This window comes from Bombus vancouverensis, chromosome 4 (genome assembly GCF_051014615.1).
Source record: "Bombus vancouverensis nearcticus chromosome 4, iyBomVanc1_principal, whole genome shotgun sequence".
NCBI classification, from domain to species: Eukaryota; Metazoa; Arthropoda; class Insecta; order Hymenoptera; family Apidae; genus Bombus; species Bombus vancouverensis.
In genome coordinates this window covers 14,584,244-14,598,398 of record NC_134914.1, presented here as the reverse complement: position 1 = coordinate 14,598,398, position 14,155 = coordinate 14,584,244, and the positions used below count along the sequence as shown (strand labels likewise).

Genomic DNA, 14,155 nt, shown 5'->3' with positions numbered 1-14,155 from the left:
CTCATTACTAACGGACAAAAAGGTTTCCAAAAGAAGACGGAATAACGTTGCAGAGAAAAAGAAAAGAAGAAAAAAGGAGGAAGGAAAAGAAAAGAAAATTAGAAACGAAGATCAAATAAGAGCTTGCAAGCATGTACTCGAATGCAGGCTTCTAAGAAGGTCATCGACCTTCGGAGGATTTTAAAGATGGAATTAGCGAAAAGGGGTAGGAGAGGCAGGACGAGAAGAGAGAAAAGAAAGACAGCGAGAAGAGAGGGATGTTGGAGAGGAAGAAGGGAAAAGACGATGGTTATCCGGTGGCATTTGTTTTTGGAGGGAAGCGAAAAAAGGGGGCGAGAAAGGGGCGAAAGGTAACGGGGAAAGGGTGAAAGAGGAAGGAAAGCCCGTATTTGTGTTATCTCGTGAGAGGCAAAGGACGAAGGTGGAAAGGAGAAAACCCGCATTTCTGTTATCTAGAAAAAGGGGCACAAAATGGAACTACCTTAATACCTACTACGGACTTACGAAATTATTATCGTCTCTCTGGTTAAACGAGATGCTCCGCGTGATCGTGACCGTCCGAACTAGATCCGTAGATCCGCGCGGATTAAACTACTTGGACCTTCTTACTTTTTTCGCCCCTCTGCCTTGCATCCCCGTTTTATTTTATAGGTCAGATAGTGGCCGTTAAGCGTGGATTTCGAATTCGCCGAAAATTCACCGCGCAGTAAATTGCAGCGGCAAACGCGACCACCCTTGCGTTTAAACTCCGACCTATTACTTACCCCTTCTGGTCGCTAGGTTTACCAGGATTTCATTTTTCTAGCTAATTCGCTGGCTTCGACAATTATTTCGTAGGAAAGAAGAAAAATAGGATTTTTTCGGGTTCAAATCGCGCGATGGTAACACATGGGGTAGATACGAAAACCCTTTTAACGATCTTGAAATATACGTCGCTTATTTAACATTCGTTGTTAATTAATCGAATTTGGCGTATAGATAGATAAATCTCGAAGCTGGTCGTTTTTAAATGTAATTGAAATATAATTGTTCGATTTAAATGAAATATATTTTTCACGTAATTTACATCCACCTGAATGTAGCATTTTATATGGGAGTTTGCATGGAAGTCTAAATATGCATAAAGCTAATGAAAAGCAATTACTTCTTAAAATATTCTTGATGCAAATGGATAGCATAATATCCTGTGTTAATTGCTACACTATCGTTTGCTCAAATTTTAAGCATCTTGTTTGAGTAAACGGAGCGAAGATCTATAACAAGATCGTGATATTTTACAAATAGATTACGATGATTTTAGTAAACTGTCTTTTACAATAAGATCTGCAAGCGTCAGATCGCACTGACGATACGGTTGGGACGTTAAAAATTACGCGCCGAGATGAATAGGAAAAAGTAAGGCGCGGAAAGAGTAGGAGATTTACATACATTATCCGCAGGTCGAGGAAAACGAAAGTGAGAAGACTTTGAGTGGAATAAAGGAGATACGGTGCAAAGAAGATTTCGAGCGGCAAAAGTTTGTTCTCGCGTTATCTGAAGAAGAAAAAGTATCGGGAAAAGAAAGGGGAACAGGAAAAAGGAAATGCTAACCAATGAAGGATGAACGACGAATTGCTAAACTTAAAAATTACAAACGATTGCACAAAAGATTATACTCGCTCGATTGTATTTAAGAATAAAGCAAGCGCGGCAGATTTGAATCAGAAGATCGAAGCGAACGACTAAGACGAAAAACTATTCGCAACTTTGAAAATACGAATTTTTCAACTTATTTGCATTGGAACTTTTTCCTCCATTCGAAGAATACTATCCATCTGTAAAATTTCAATCGCTTCTTTCTTACCATCCGGCGTAAACGATCAAATTTCTTCCGTTGAAAGCTACAGCCGACTCAATATCGATTAAAAAGTTCTTTCAGATATTGCTTTTGGAACATAAGCTAACGAAAGAGAATAAAATTCTATTTGCACGTGACAGTACTTTTAACATCTCGAGCCCTTCTTTCTTATCACTCTATACCGCAATCTTTCACGCATTAAAGTGAAAGTCGCGCTGGTCCTTCTGTCGATTTTCTTTCTCTCCCTTTTCTTTTTTCTTTTTCTTTTTGTCATGCGGCATTCGAGAGGAAGAGAGGACGCTCCGGCTCTTTACGATCCGGCCTCCGTTTAAGAAGATTAGGTTTACACGGATCTTAGTTTTACTTGAATTTACGAAATCGCATCCAGTAGAAGGTATCCACGGGGACCCCAGAATCGCCAGAGTTTTATGCGAGTTTAAAGCAGAAAGTCCAGGGGTTCCTGATACTTCCAGCTAGAAAGAGGGAGAGAGAGAGAGAGAGATAGAGGAAAGAAGAAGACGAAAAGAAACGAGGACGATTGTTTTCGCTACATTTGTTTCGCGAATGTACACGGAAGGAGGGGGGGAAAAATACGGTGGAGAAAACGCGTATATACGTGTGCTCGTTCGTTTGGAACAGATCGAAAAGTGTAAGCGGTTCTTAATGCTTCGTAGTAGCAGCTCGCTGTTTGTAGAATTCTTAATTCTCTACGAAATTGCACAACTTTTGTCTCGGTGCAATAAACCAAAGTTTTGCCCGTTCTATGTAAATTTATACTGAAAAAGAGAGAGACAGAGAGTACTGAACATAATAAGTTTGTAAACTTTTCAGAAAGTAGAGAGCAGTTTGAACAACGAGCTGCATTGTTTAAGAAAAAAGCAGCCACCCGTTTGGACAACGTGTAATCTTTCCGACCGTTTAGCTGTACAATATTTTTCTCCCCCTCTTTTTCTTCCGAAGCTACTCGCTTCTAACTCGTATCGTCCCTTACAGAAGACTACGATAGTTTGGGCTGCATTCAAGTTACGTTACTTCGTTTCCGAGTGTTCGTGTTTGATAAAATAATCGAGAATTATATAATTTATCGATTATAACACGTTATTGTGATTAGTTCGCGTTAAACAACCATCGTTTCCTGTTTAATCGTCTGTTTGATCCATTTATCGTAAATAAACTTGTGGCGGATGAAAAGAGAGAGTTGTGCGTTTCGTCCTGGGACTACCGGTGGACTCGTCAGTAAGGCTGTGCCCGGTAGTCCCTGCCTTAGACGTAGAGGGAGTCTCGCTAGGTGCGGTATTTATATCAATCGCTCGTATATTCGACCGCTAGCGAGTTAGGCAGACAGACTCGTTGTCGTCGTAGCCCTCTAGTGTTGGCGGTTGGTACCCGCGGATCGCCCGGGAGGTGTTGCACCGCGTTGATGCCTCGTCCTGTCAGCGTCCTGTTGATACCGATCAGCCACAAACTAATTGTAGTAAAGATCCTACAATATTCGATCATGTTCTCTTAAATACCACGGAGGTATATAACGAAACCTCTACGACCCAGAGATCGGGGAAGAAGGTTCTCCTATCTCCACTATCGAACAAATTTATTTTACCAACTTTTATATCTCTGCCATGAGCATCAATTTCACCAATTGCTACCGAATGAAACTTTGAAGGAAAGCCAAACAGTCGTCAAAGAACTCGCGACTGTGTCAACATCAATCCGCAACGTTTACGAACCAAACGGTGTTTCAAAGTATTCCCGCGAAGCGACTGTTTAAAAAAATTGCATCGGCAATTTGCGCGAGCAAAGTACGTCCAAGGCGATTGGGATTTTAGAGAAATTTAAGGAGAGAAGTCGACGTGGCACGGAACTTGCGGCGCGCGATTCCAGCTTCCCGTTGACACGGGTCTGACTCGTTGATTTTGCATAATTCAGGAGGCAAGCTAGGACCTTGCGGTTACCCTCTGTTATTCCAACCTTATCTTATCCCGTCTTCGGGCTTCCGTTCATCTCACGATATCAGATTTGCGCGAGGCTTCCGGTTCGAAGACCGTAAAGTCTAAACTCTGGTTCCATGCGAACCTCTCGCGTGAAAAATCGTCCTCCTACGAGAATGGAAACTAGAGACGCCATTCTGCCGAATTATCGAACTTTGAGCGTGTTCCGGTCGCTGCTAAGCTTCGTCGAATCGGGAAGCCGCAAAGCGTGTAATTTCTTCGATAATCGAACGAAAAGCAAGGGTCTGAAACGCATTAGCGCGTTTTGGGAAAAAGTAGCTTTCAATCATCCGGCCATTGACGATTTTTCTATTCTTCTGTGCAAAATCCCGGACGAAATTTATAACGCGTACGGGTTTGTCATTAGGAGACTTTTAACGCGATACAACGATACGTTGAAATAAGTTGGAGGAAGAGGAAATATTTCTTTTCCTTTGGGTTTAACGTCGCATCGATAATAAGGTCGTTATCGATACCCCATTAGGGTAATGGCACATTTGTTCTCCGCAGCTTGCCGCTGTTACATCTCGTAGCATACTTCTGTTTCTTCTAACGTGTTACGTTTTGTACTACGTTCAATTATGTTATTTATATTACATATCGTAACGTGGTTCTGGGATGTCAAAGCCGTGCTTGGGCGAAGTCTGTATTTTCGTGTCTACGTTTCGAATCTTCTGCACTCGGACAGCAAGGTGATTCGTCGAACCCGTTTTCGTCGATTAACTTACATGTAACTCAGGAACAGAGTGGCTCATCAACCGAAATCAACCGAATATATGGAACGCGATTTCGATGTCGCCCAAACTGCAAGCTCAATTTACGTAACTGAAAACCGGCAGTTCTCTTTTATCATATTTCGTAACATTATCGAACAGCGAAAGGCATAATACGATTCCTACAATAGCGGAAAGCTTTCAAGCGAATACGGCTACGCTTTTCCAGCAGACGAAAACGATTCACCGAACTTCGGCTCGAGTGCGGCTCGATACGCGCCACCGATCCCGAACGTCCGGTTAAGAGTTGAACTAAAAAAAATTTCGTGATTGCGCAAGCTGATCTCGTCGAGGTTACATTAGTGCGTTACGTGACGAACTTGCGTGATTTCGTGGAAAAACTTTCGGCTGCAAGAACGCACCGGGAACTCGCAAACGGGCTGTGAGAAGGACGAGGAAAGGCGAAGACACGAAGGAAGAAAGAAGGAATGAGAGAGACAATGAGAGGAGAAAGAGAGAAGAAGAACGGAGACTCGTAGTTTCAGCCAGCGGAAAAAATAAAGTCGGAACAGCCGTGGGGAAAATTGACTACTTCGTCGAGATTTTAGACGATTGGCACCCCTGCAGCTTTCGTATTACCCGGGGAAAATAGCGGCTGTTCTAAAGAGAGGAATTAAGCTGGCGAGTTTTCGCGTCGAAACTTTTTACCTCTCTTTGCTTGCCCCCACCTCCTCCGCTTCTTCTGCGAATTCTTCCTTCCTCGATCGTAGATCAACATCAGGCTACACTGATTTTTCTTTTTCTCGCTCCTTTTCAGCTATGCTTCCCTTCGCCCTTTTCGTTTTGATTCCTCGCCTCGAGAAGAAGCTATTGCGCGAGAAACGCGCTGACTGGCGTTATAAGCTTCTTTTAACTCTTGTTGTTTATTCCACGAATCTTTTTTTTTCTTTTTTTTTTTTTCTTTCTTTTTGCTATTTCCGCTTCGTCCTTTTCTTTCTGTACAGAGGTTCTCAGTCGGTATCTTGCGAGATTATCGTTCCATGGAGCAAGATATTTCGACGAAGAAGATATCGCTTTAACGCGTACTTCTAATTTAGAAAATTGCCTCCTTTCGTGAGAACAAGCAGTGTCCTGGAATTGATTATATCTCGCTATGCGACGAGGAATTTTCGTTAAAGGCTGCACTTGCTTCCGTCGTACGCGATACTTGTCGCTATGGTTCGTCATAAGATTATTGTTCGAAGCTCCGGCTATCGAGTGGAAAGAGATTTTATACGGCGTTTGTTTAGAAATTTATTTCCTTTTGCAACGCTGTGTTTTCAAGTTGACTGTTCACCTCGCCAACTGAAATTTCAAACAGTTTTCGATCGAAAATTTGTTTTCTTTTGTTGCGCAGTGTCTCTCGATCGCGTAGTTACTCTTTCACAAAGTTATTTCGCTTTGTACCACGTTGAAAGAAATTTTATACGATTTTCCTTTAGAAATTTAAGTTCTTTCGTAATATAGTATTCTTAAATCGATTACTGTCCCGAGTTATCTCACTTTGTATCCTTCGAACAGAAATTTCCCACTATTTTACTAACAAAAATCTTCTTTCCCCTGAAATATTTCGCAATCGTTCGACTGTCGTTATTATTGTAAATCTATGTTTCTTTAATAGTATAATAACTATCATTTATCTATAACTATCAGATAGATCGCTATTCCAGGTTACTTCGTAAAGGTCGAAGTGAAATTTTGCACAAAAGTTTCAAAATAGAAAAGAAGAGAAAATTGATCGTTGTTGAAAATGACAACGTGACTTCGTGCTCGCCATCCATATGCAAATGCGTTAGTTACAAGAAATAGTAACTAGAAAATAGTCCTAGTTACGATCGATAGATTTAATCGATAGGCTTAAGATGCTTTTTTTGTTTTTATCCCTACTTTTTGTAAGCGCGTGCAATAAAGGTTTTTTTGGCTCAGAACGGTGTGATAGATTTATCCACTCGATAAAATAATAACTATTGCGATCCTATCTCTGAGTACAGAAATAACAAAAATCGTATTTTATAATACAACGTTTTTCGATCATGTCGTCACTTTGTTGCAACAAGTTAATTCGAACGAAGAGTGGCGGAGTCTGTTTCGAACGAAGCAAGCGCGAACACGAAAATTCTAGGGAAAAATTTGTAAGCAAAGTTCTTCCCCTGCAGATGCGAGAATACGAGACTGGAAGGGAAAAAAGTGTAACGTGGAGGGGATGCTATCTAAAGGTGGGATCAAATTTATATTTATTTCTGCCTCGTTTTCGCGGCTAGAACTGAACAAATGGCGGCAATATTTCAAAGGTAATTTGCCGAGGGAGAAGGAAAAGAGGAAAAAACAGTGCGCCGGCTACCGCGATATAAATCGAAATTTGAATTCGGATAGTTATCATTATATTGGACTTTTAATTAATTTTCGATCATCGGATACGGATTTACCGAATTTGTATTCTACGTATGTCCCGTGGTTTCCGTTATGTAAATTTTATTTCATCTTTCTCTGTGGCGACAGAAAACTTTTTAAGACTCGCAGCTTCGTTAACGAAGATTCTCTTAATCAAGGCACTTCCAAATTGTTAATATTTATGTTTATTAATCAAATGCTTAGCGCGATCGTAATTATTTTTACTTCGACGAGATCCATTTCTTCGTTCCATTTGTATTATTTAATTTAATATTGTGAAAAATATATAAATGAAAATTAATATATATATATATATATATACTATGTAGGTATCGTATAATAAAATTTCAAACTGTTTCGCATTACGAGTAAGATATTTTAAAGAGAAGAAATGGAAAGAATCTCGACCTGTGTGGTTCTCAATGGACTCGAAAAGTTTGTCTATCTTTAAACAAAAGTCTTCGGCCACCAAATTTTTCGTTGAACCGTCTCGCTCGATTTTACTCCAGGGCAACCTTTAAACTCGCCAAGTTTTAACATTTTCTTCGTCTCTCTGAATTTCGAGGGCTCGTGCGAAAGAAGAAGAGAAAAAGAGCTATTGACGCGACGTCACATTCAACAAGTTGCGAGGAAACTGGGACGATACTCTCGCGGAATGAAATGTCTTATAAAATCTCCGATAGAATAAAATAGTCGCATCGAACGACACTTGCTTGAAAATAATGCGTAGTTATAACAACGTTAGCATGTATTAGGTCGCCCGAAAAGTTTCCTTCGTTTTATAAGAAAATTGTGGATGCACAACATTTTCCGTTTTATATTTTATCGAATTACGTACGATCCATTTTGTTTTATCAAGATAAAAATCACAACGTTTGACAGATTAGATTTCACGTTTATATTATATAAAAAAGCCTCTTTGTAAAAGACGCGTCTGCAAAAGAAAGACACTTTTCGGGCAACCTAATATTTGCATATACGAATACAACTTTCAGAAGGACGCCAACGTTTAACGTAATATTCGTGCAATTGAAAAAATAAACGAGTTTCATTATCTGCGGTATACGCAAAATCAAACAACCTCTGTATAATTTTAATTACAAGATTGAATATTAGCGATATTCGGCGAACAATAGCCATAAAACGAATATTAAAGTTCAATTAGTCGATTTACGTTACCTTAAACGATTCGAGTTGACGATTAGGTTAAATCTAAATAATCTAAACGTATTAATATCGAATTTACTTGGTTTCATGGAAACGATTGCGTTAGAGTTGTAACTAAGCAATATGCATTCGATCGTAAAGCCACGTGTTTAACAGTTTCAAGCACGAAGATCGTTATATTTGATCAACACCAGGCAAGGTATTCCACGAATCCCTATACAAACTCTAGCGCTAATTAATAATTTCGTGATTGTTTCGTTTCAATCAATTCCAGCTACAACGGATCAAAATAAATATTTTTAACTGTAACAAATTACTTCCAAAATATGTTACGTTACGTTCGTTAACTTCGAATTCATTCTGCCTACTTGTAAGATTCTAACTACAAAGATTCTAACTAGTTTTTCCGAGCTACTTTTACCTTTATGCAGCCATGCACTGCTAACTTTTAAGGGAACCAACTCGCACGCGTATGTATGTACATGTACATTCAAGTACTTGGAGTTGGATTATTTAATCCTCGTAAGTATGTGCGCATATCTAAGATTCTCATTTTCCAAACATTATACTTATCTCCCTCTCTCTCTTTCTCTCTTTCTCTCGTGAAAATTCTCTGGGTAAACTTTCTTTTTCCACGTAAAATGAAACGTCTACTGCACTAGAAACGCTCCCTTAAGAGCCGTTCCAATTGCCTTTGAATCTCCTTTATGAGAAGCTCGGTGTTCAATTGCGCGTCTAACTCGCGAGAGATTGCGTTCTCCAGAAAATAATCTAATACGTTCGCTTTCTTACGTACGTGTAAGGTGTGAAACTTCTTAAGTTTCTCGCGGTGCAACCGTATGATTTCAGTTGCACAGCAATTTCACATTGGCATACAGTTTGTCGTTCTTCGGAAACATGTTACGACACAGAAAACAAATTCATCGAGATTGTTGGCAAAATTAATCTCGAGGTTTTTCTTCTTCCGCTCGAAACCATAAAATAAAAATCTAGTTGCTTGTTAAAACGAGAAGGAAATTTATATGACCATATAGAAATTCCAGGACTTTACCAGAACCAACTGTTTCTAAAAACAGAGAAGAATTATCGCTCGAAATCGTCTACAAAATCCATCAAAATTCTCCGGTTCAACGTTGAAGTCTTCTTTTAGAACGTTGAAAATTTTCTTAAAAATTCCAGAAAACTTGCAAACGAAATTGTGATCGCAGCGTAAAAAGAACGAGACGCTGTTAGAAAAACGGACGAATGACTGGTGGAAATTGTCCGTAAGCTTCGTCGAAATTCTTCCGCTTAATGTCAAAGTCTTTTGCCAAACGTTAAACATCATTTTCCTCGTTAACGCAACAGTTAACGACGCGATCGAAGCGGTAACAATTCAGCGTTGAAAACGAAACAGAACCAAAAAATACGAAAGAATAGATTGGTCGAGATCGTTCGTAAAAGTCATCGAAATTAACGTCTCCTTCTACAACGTTACGCATCATTTTACTGAGTAAACCAAGACCGAGGATTCGAACCTACAAATTCGAGCATCGTAAGAGGAATTACGAACGAAACTCTACTCTGTGTATATGGATACGCGAGGGAATAATCGAAATTGTCGGTAAAACTCGTCAAAACGGATCGATCGAAATCCAATCAATCTATCGTGGCCAGTTCTTGCGCGTGATACCCGATCGTAGCGGCATCGCACAAACCGGTGCATATTTCTTCGAATGGCGCGTAGTTAAGCCGTGCCCACCGGCGCCGCGAGTGTTCCCTTCAACTACACAGGATTTGCGCGATCCTCGACAATCGATTATACTCTAGCAGCGGTGAAATTTGTAGCGGCGGCACAGATGAAAATTTACGCCGATTCACGGTAGCTGCGCGTCCTTGTCGAGCGCAAAAACGTCAATGGGGGCCAACGTAAATTCTGACCACGCCGTTTGCTCCATGTTGCAAAGGTTTAATCGATAAACCTCGTTATATCGCACCCTAAATCCTTTTCTAGCAGCGGTTAAACCATAGAGCATGCATTAATATATTAGGATCTCGCGAGGAAAGTAGTTGAATAGGAATTTTGAATTTTCCAAACTGTTGCGTGTTTGATTTTAAAAAGAAGCGAAACGTAATTTTTTTGGAGCGGGACCAGCTTACAATTAACGCGTGCTTTTTACAGCGGAGACTCAATGGATATAGATTTTTTCCCTTTTGAATTATTTAATTTAATTTAATTTAATTTAATTTACGATACGTAATTTTTTAAATGGAACCATTTGTTCAATTAGCATACGTATTGCGTGGGTCGTCGCTGGAAACGCCTGGAATATTTTCCTTTGAATGGGCAGCGGAAAGTATTTAACGATCATATCGTTATAAAATTCCACGAATCGGATAGTATGCTTTCTCGTTTATTTAAATATTCGATAAACATCTTTTTGGAGAGGAAAAAAGAGGAATTTTTTTTAGAGTTGATAGGAACTTTTATCCGACAGGAATTTGGTTGCCGGACTTTCGAGAATTTTCTCTGGTCTTAAGAACTCCTCCGGACTTTGAAGCACCTTTTAGAACTTTGAACTTCGTAACATTGAAACTGCGAATCCCACTCTTCCGTGCAAATCACAATCGAATTGCAGCTATCAAAATATAGTTCCCTTATATATAGAAAATTTCAAACGTATAACTTAGATTTCTGCTGTAGTTCTCATTTTCTTCCCTACGAATTTGCTTGAACAAATCTTCCATCTCAAACTTTCGTGATTTTACTTTCAAAACAAAAATATACAAAAAGATCTATAAAAAGCGTTTTTGTTGTTATTTCTGTATTTAGATGTAGGATCACAATAGCTATTATTTTATTCTTTGGATAAATATATCACACCGTTCTCACCTTTATGCACTTTCTTACACGGATTAGGCATAAAAGCAGAAGAATATCTTAAATCTATCGATTATATCTAGAACTATCTTCTAGTTATTATTTATTGTAACTAGCGCGTCTGCATATGGATGGCGAGCGCGAACTCAAGTTGTCATTTTCAACAGTTTTAAGTTACGTAACACGAATACGATCTTTCCACATTAGCAAGCCGACACACGATACGTCACACGATTGTCGTAAAGCAGTTTCAGAAATGAAAACCGCAGGACCCTTCGCGTCGTTCAACTTTCTCCAAAATTCGACAAAGATCGTGAAATCTCTGCGTGGTTGAAACATCAAACAGAGAAACTCGGAAAGCGGAGAGCAGCGCGGAGTAAAAAAAAAAAAAAAAAAAAGAAAAAAACGAGCGGCGACAAGTAGAACTGATCGGCGATTCGAGCCGTCGCGACGGCGGTGAAAATAACGGAAAGTTGCTAACGAGGATTCAGAGAGAGAGCTTTCATTATTGCCTGTGCATCGACGTTTTTCCTGCACCGCCAGCAGTCACCTTCGTCCCCAAGAAATCCTTATCTAGGACTGTTCATCCCCTTGGAGCTTCGTAAATTTTCTGATTCGTGTTCTCCCACCAAAACCAGGAAATATCGTTCAAGAACCGCGTTAAGCCAAAGGATATCGAAGTTCCTCAGAGGGTTTCGCTATTCTCGGTATTTTTTTATCTTCTAACCTGGGTTGGCCGGTAGGTCGCTGATCGAGGCTAAAAGGTCTCCAGATTGCCATGGACCTTCGTTTTCTTGCTACCTTTTCGCCAGCCACTAGCGAGGGATTCCTCGTTTCCTTGATTTTCTTACGACCGCGATGCCTTCCTCTATATATCCTTTAATCCTGAACTTTCGCCCTCTCCAACTCTAACTGTCTTTCCCCGCTCCCTTTTCACTGTTTCCCTATTTTCTTGAACAGTGATTCGAAGTGTGATTGGACGGTTACGTCGCGAAGATTATAGCGCACGATTCAAGGGTGGCTAAAGCGATAATTACGTGGCAGCGAATTTTACAATCGCTGGAAGCGGAAATTTGAATAGACAATTTTGAGAATCATGTAACTGTAGTGGCTAATTTTGGTAATGGTAAAGGTGGTCTTCGCGATGGAGTAAAGTTCAGAGGTGGTAATCATAGTGGAAAATTTTGGAAATTACGGATGGTGGTGACTTGTATAAGACAACGATGTATCGAACGTTGTCTGCATGAGAATATATCGAGTCTTTTAGTTTATTCGCTCAACGATATAAAGATCATAGTTGTTACAATTATACTTACAGGGTATCTATATAATTGAAACTAGAGAAATAAAAATATTAACTGAAAGAATATAATGAAATTTGTCACATGTAAAATATTTGTTTTTTTTTCTTTTTTCTTTTCTCTTTGTTTAAATACAATACCGCCAATAAAATTGTTGTAACGAAAAAGTCGTGAATTCAGTGCACAAATGAATTTTATGTAAAATATTTCGTTTTGAAACGAACACTGAATGTCACAAGATATTTTTAACGTTAACATCGGTAATACTAAAAATTGGTTCACCGTATAACCGCAAAAATAGAAGGTGAAATCATTGTGTGATATTTTCAATTGAAATTGTAAAAACATTTCTCCGTTATCTTTCGGCAACAATATATTTATGTCCCTCGCCTAAAAATGATATTCAGACTATCAGGTGTTTGTCTTCGTTGAAACGCGAAATAACACACGAACGTACCAACACATTGTGCAAAGTTGTGCTCGTATTATCTTTATACTGATAATTATCATATAAGGATAATCTTACAAGTCGGATTACAACGTAATTTTTTACGATGGTTCTCTTATCTCGCGTAATCTATTCTCCCTTCGGTTGTTTCTGTTTCGACTTTTATCTTTACTTCCATCTTTATGTTACGTTAAAACGAAACGAATGCTCCCACGTGCGTTAAAACGAAATAAGGCTTTGTAAGAAAAAAAAAAAAAAAAAGAAAAGGGAGAGGCGGAACATTTAACCTTGGAATGTTTGAGTTTCACTCGTGAATTCATTAAAAATATTTCTCCGTATAGGATACTTTTATATTTATCGTATTCCTATATCTCTATATAATATCTTTTTCTATCATATGTTCAGCTTACTGTATCTTAATAATTACAGAACTTATAATCCGAAACACAGATACAGAATAAAGAATTTCTCGTTCAAACAAGATCATATTAGGAGCGTGATAAAAGTTTAGCCTATGAGACAATTTCAAAGAGCAATCAAAAGTATCAATTTAGCTGTAAAATTATTTTAGGTCGTTTTCAATGTAGCCAATTGATCTGTATATGAATGAAAAGTACGATATTTTGCACTACAACCACATACTCTTTTCTTATTTTAAATAGCTTTTTTTTATTACAAAAAATTTAATCATTTTCACTGATAAACTAATTAAAGAAAATCGAAACGGACATTTATATTTATTATTGTACTATATGAAGCATACGAAGATCCTAAGATTTTAGAGGTAACAAGACAGAAGGTGCGTGGACGTGAAAACATCGCAAGAAACAGTTTCCAATTAACGTCATTCGGTGGTACCGGCGGAAATAGCGAAAGAACGGTCTAACCTCGTTTGCCCGACAAACAGTTGTAAGTGTACAATGGTTCCATCAGTTTTCGGATGACACAAGAAGCGAGAAACCACGTTTCACCCTCGGTATCAATAATTGTCCGGATGTTCTCGCTAATGAAGCGGGACTTCGACTTAATGACCGTGCTTAATTGGCAAAACTTTCAAGGATCCGTTCTTCCTACGAAGCAAGAACGTGCCACTATCTGTGACCTCCCCTATACAGAAACTGTGTTTCTGGCTGACGCAGCTAAGGGAGCAATCCAAACTCTCACTCCCCCCTTTATCTTACTTCGCCGAATATCCATCGAACTCTCCCTTCGTCCAAATAGAGAATCGTTCACGTTCGACCTTTTATCGCAGGGAAGATGCGAAAAGTTGACACAAAGTAAAATTGTTCCGTGAAATATCATTTCGGAAAGTAAATCCGAACATATCTCGTCCTTTACAGGCTATTTGTACGATTCGAGCTGCGAACGAAGTATGTTCGTCTGAGCGAAGGTGGCGACGAATTTTTAACAA

The 14,155-nt window shown here is 39.1% G+C and overlaps 1 protein-coding gene across 1 annotated transcript in view; it reads right to left on the bottom strand.

The window, feature by feature from the left end:
- Positions 1-14,155, bottom strand: part of stet (stem cell tumor) — a 501,199-nt gene that overhangs the window by 68,549 nt on the left and 418,495 nt on the right. The window lies entirely within an intron of this gene.